Genomic DNA, 5,652 nt, shown 5'->3' with positions numbered 1-5,652 from the left:
CCCCTCGACCGGAGCTCTGCCCCGACGAGGTACTGCCTCGCCTCGTTTTGCCGGTTTTCTTTAAAAAAAACCATTCGTTAAAAAAAACCTAGATCGGTTTTTTCGGTTTTATTATTTTGCAAGCGTTCACCGAATCGTTCGTTTTAACGAACGCGTTCGTCGGTTTTTCTCTGTTAACGAACGTCCGTTATTTAACCGTTCGTCCGTTTTTCTTTTTCGTCGGTTTTTTCCGCTATTTTTCTCAGATTCGATTTCTGATCGAATCTTCGTTTCTGTTTAACTTCTCGCTCGTTTATCGGAATCAGGCGATTCAAGCGCCTAGAGTTTCATCTCGAAATTCCCTTTCCGTTTAACCTACTCAAACAAGTTTTTGCTACAGTAAAATTTGACCTAGATCCAGATTAGTAAACGAAGCTTGTTTCTTTCGCCGTTTGACTTTCGTTGCTTCTTTCGAGTTGATTCTTTTTGCAAACCGGAGTTCTTAAGTTGAACTTTCTGGTTGGATCTTTCATTCTTGTTTGTTTGCGATAGAGTACCCGGAGTGTGCCGCTTGTTACTTCGTATCGCTAGGTTTTGCGGATCATCAGCAAGGCAAGTAACACTTTGATCATACTTTCCATACCCAGTTTTATTGCATTAGGTCTATTCCTCAAACACTTGCATGATTAGGATCTAATTAAATTGTGGGTATTGGGAAGTAGTTGAGGTAGTACCTATTACCTGTTTTCTTATCAAACCCTTGGGAGTTACTTCTACGTTTGCTATTATATTGCCATGCTATGCTCGTAGACGTGGATTGGGTTTGAAGAGTTTTCCATGACAGATGTGAGATTGTTAATTAATGGTTTACTTAAGGTGGCAACTAAAACTCACATCTGGGTGGATTGAGGGACCTGGGTATTCCAGGATTGCCTGTTTTTCTTTTGGACCGCCACCCAGGTTCAAAGGGATCATGAGATTATTCATGCTAGAAACTTCCGTGTGCAGCCGCAAGCTATTATGGGCTCTAGCATAGTTGACTAAGTTGTGTGAACTCTTACAGTGGTAGACTAGCAGATGTAGGGGAAAGTAGGTGTAACTGTCTACCCATACGTAAGGTGTAAACACTTCTGAAAGACTGTGTCTCGGTCATCCGTTTCTCAAACATCATGTAGTGCGAGAATCAAGCGGAGGCGACCGAGTCTTGTGGGGAAAAGTGCGCAAACCTCTGCAGAGTGTACAAACTAATCATGGTTAGCCGTGTCCCCGGTTATGGACAACTTGAGTATCTAGTATTTGGATTATCATGTGAATCTCATCACCATGTTACTTTTAATTAATTTTGTTGGATTAATGATGATTCTTAATTGGGATTGAGATGCTGTCAACCATCTCAATGTTTCACAACCACCATGATAGTTAAATAAAATTTATTCCTTTGAGGTAGGATAAAATTGGCTTTTCGCAAAAATTGTAACCATAGAGCTTTCCACCAGCCATATATGCATGTAGTATAGCATTATTATTGCTCATTATTCTCTATGTGTACATTGCCAGCATATTCTATGTGCTGACCCGTTTTCGGGCTGCAACGTTTCATGTTGCAGACTTTTCAGACGACGAGTAAGGTGCTTTAGGTCGTGGTCTTATACTCAGTGATGCCGCTGGAGTTGATGGACTCACTTATCTTCCAAGTCTTCCGCTGTTATCGTTATTAGATGGCCTTAAGCCATATTTATCATACTTATTCTCTTTGGAGATATTCGATGTAATAAGTGTGTGATTGCTACTCTGTTATAAATCCTCCATTTGTACTCTGTGTGTCAGCATTACTGATCCAGGGATGACACTGGTGCACAGCAGCACAGACCATTTGAGGTCTGGTCGCTACAAAGTTGGTATCAGAGCACACGCTGACTGTAGGACACGACCACTAAGCTTAAGCCCTAGAAAGCTTCTCTCTTCTCATTTCTGACCCCTCTCCACTTTCTACTCTTTTAGGAATGGCGGATGCAAGGAGCAAGTTCATGCAACCAGATGAAGACACGCCGTTTGGTCGACACTTGAAGGAAGTCACCAAGTACTTGAAGATAGGAATACCAAGCATCACCGGAACCTACAACGCCACATTACCCGAAGAGGAGAGCTGGAAGATTCAAGTTCACATTCCAGGAAGGACGTTTGTGCCAGTTACTGAACCCATAAGATTGGTTTTCGAAGCACCAACCTGGAGTTTAGGGAAGAGCATGGCCGCTCACATCGCCATGGGACGCATTGGAGAAGTCTATCGCCAGGAGCTTAAGGATACAATCTATCAGATTTGTGGACGCCGAGACGCGCAATGGGAGATGATCAGAACCAAGTAGGATGGATCAATTGCAGCTTTCATCCAGGAGCAGAACCAACATATTCGTCGCCAGGAGAACCAGATGTGCACGGACAAGGAAGAACTGAAGAAGGCATTAACGAAGATCAAGGAGCTCCAAGAAGAACTCAAGGCTACACGCGGAAGAATGACGACCTGGAGAAGAAGATTGGAGTATTCATGGGAAATCCAGTGCCAAAAGTAGAAGTCGACGAATGCACTTGTCCGGATAACTACATCATCATCGACGACACTGACTCGGAACCAAGTGAAGATGACTTTGTTGATGAAGCTGGAGCCGACATCATGGAATCTTCAACGGATTAGAATTTTATTAGACCACCATATCAGTAGTAGTTTTTCCCCCATTTAATAGTATAGTTCAAGCACTTTGTAACGCTAGTTAGATCGATTGTTTTGCCTTGTTTGAATTGATTGAGTGATATTGATTGAATTTGTCTCATGAGCATATGGGTAGTGTTTTCTCTCTAGACCTCATTCTATTCTTAACGCTCATCTTTTCTAAACCTATCAGATGCCTCCGAGACGCGACACCAGATTTGTTTTCCCGCCAGAGATCACCCAGTTGATTCAGCAACAGAATGCCCTGATGCAAGTGTTAGTGCAGAACCAAGGCAACAACAACAACAACAACAACCCACTGCCACCACCACCTGTTGATCACTTAGCCCGTTTCTTAAGGCTAAACCCGCCGGTGTTTTCCAGTAGCACCGAGCCGATTGTTGCAGATGATTGGCTCTGTAAAGTTGGAAGGGAGTTGACCACTGCAGGATGCACAGATGCGGAAAGAGTGCGTTTTGCCGCACATCAGCTTGATGGACCCGCAACATCATGGTGGGAGAATTTTACAGCCACGCACCCTATTGACACTGTCACATGGGACCAGTTTCAGCAAGCTTTTCGTACAGCTCATGTTTCAGCAGGAGCTATGGCTATGAAGAAGCGTGAGTTTCGCAACCTACGCCAAGGAGGACGCACCGTAGGCCAGTATGTGGAGGATTTCAGTAAGTTAGCACGTTATGCACCAAATGACGTTGCTACAGATGCAGCCAAGCAAGAGAAGTTTTTGGAAGGACTGAATGATGAGCTGAGTATGCAGTTGATGGTAGCAACTTTCAACAACTACCAGGAGCTGGTAGATAGAGCTCTCATGATTGAAGGAAAGCAACAGCAGATTGAAAACCGTAAGAGGAAGTATGGACAAGGGAAGTATAACTCAGGAGCTCAACAGAAGCCTCGTTTTGCCCCGAAGCCGGGAGGACAGTTTCAGCATACCCATGGAGGAGGTAGTTGGCACAACCATAATGGCTCTAAAAATGGTAATGGGAATGGAGGAAGCAACAGACAGAACCGCACCAACCCATCTACCCCAGCCAAGAGGGACCTGAGCCAAGTCACTTGCTTTAAGTGCCAGAAGAATGGGCATTATGCCAATGAATGTCCTGAAGCCCAAAATGGAAATGGCAATGGAAGCTCTGGGAAGAAGCCGAACCCGTTCAACAAAGGGCATGTGAACCACGTGAGCGTGGAGGAGGTTGAAGCTCAGCCTGATGCAGTAATAGGTAAGTTTTTGGTTAAGTCATTTACTGCAACCGTTCTTTTCGATACTGGTGCATCGCATTCATACATATCAAGGGGATTTGTGAATAAGTTTAAGCTGTCCACCAAAGTTCTCAGAACCCCTATGTTAGTAACCTCGCCAGGAGCAGAGTATATGGCAACCCAAGGATGTTTTCAAATACCATTGGCCATTGGTAGGCATGTTTTCCCCTCAGACCTCATAGTTTTGGAGTCGCAAGGTTTGGATGTGATTTTGGGAATGGATTGGCTATCGTTGTATGGAGGAAACATCGATTGTGCCAGCAAGACGATTTTGCTTACCACCCCGGAAGGAAAAAGGATTGAGTATGTATCCCGGCATATGCCGAAGAGGACCCAAGTAAATTCCTTATCAGGAGTTGTACAGGAAGAAGTACCAGTGGTGAAGGATTACCCGGATGTATTTCCAGAAGAGTTGCCAGGCATGCCGCCAGATAGGGACATTGAGTTCTTGATTGAACTTTTGCCAGGCACAGGGCCAATATCTAAGAGACCGTACAGGATGCCCGCAAAAGATTTGGAGGAAATTAAGAAGCAGATCAAGGAGTTACTGGATAAAGGATATATTCGCCCAAGTTCGTCACCTTGGGGATCACCAGTACTTCTAGTGGAGAAGAAAGATGGATCGCTGAGGATGGTTGTTGATTACCGAGGATTGAATGAAGTGACCATCAAAAACAAGTACCCGCTGCCGATGATCAATGATTTGTTTGACCGCCTACAAGGAGCTAAAGTATTTTCCAAGATCGATCTACGATCAGGATACCATCAGTTAAAAATTCGAGAGCAGGATATACCCAAGACGGCATTTACCACCAGATATGGATTGTATGAGTATACCGTTATGTCATTTGGTCTGACTAACGCACCTGCCTATTTCATGAACCTGATGAACAAAGTGTTTATGGAATTTCTGGATAAGTTCGTCGTGGTGTTCATTGATGATATTTTAATCTTTTCCAAGGATGAGGAAGAGCATGAGGAGCATTTACGATTGGTACTTGAGAAGCTCAGAGAACATCAGTTATATGCCAAGTTCAGCAAATGTGAATTTTGGCTGAAGGAAGTTGGATTCCTCGGACATGTTATTTCTGGAGAAGGAATAGCAGTGGACCCTGCCAAGGTTGACACAGTGACGGGAATCACCCACGACAGTTGGAGAAATCCGGAGTTTTCTTGGACTTGCAGGATACTACCGGAGATTCATCGAGAATTTCTCGAAGATTGCTAAGCCCATGACTGAGCTATTGAAGAAGGACACCAAATTCAATTGGACTGAGGAATGTGAAGCTAGTTTCCAAGAGTTGAAGGAACGATTGGTTACATCACCAGTGTTGATTCTGCCAGATCAACGCAAGGATTATGAAGTTTATTGCGACGCTTCTCGTCGAGGACTTGGAGTAGTGCTTATGCAGGAAGGAAGAGTTGTGTCATATGCTTCACGACGACTTAAACCTCATGAGAAGAATTATGCTACGCATGATTTGGAATTAGCAGCCGTGGTGCATGCGTTGAAGACATGGAGACATTTTCTCATCGGAAACCATTGTGAGGTGTACACGGATCACAAGAGTTTGAAGTATATTTTCACGCAGAAGGAGTTAATCTCAGACAGAGGAGATGGTTGGAGCTCATTAAAGATTATGATATGAGATTGCATTATCACCCAGGAAAGGCTAACGTAGTAG

The sequence above is a fragment of the Triticum aestivum genome, chromosome 5D (genome assembly GCF_018294505.1).
Source record: "Triticum aestivum cultivar Chinese Spring chromosome 5D, IWGSC CS RefSeq v2.1, whole genome shotgun sequence".
Classification (NCBI taxonomy): domain Eukaryota; kingdom Viridiplantae; phylum Streptophyta; class Magnoliopsida; order Poales; family Poaceae; genus Triticum; species Triticum aestivum.
Note: the sequence above shows the minus strand (reverse complement) of the source record.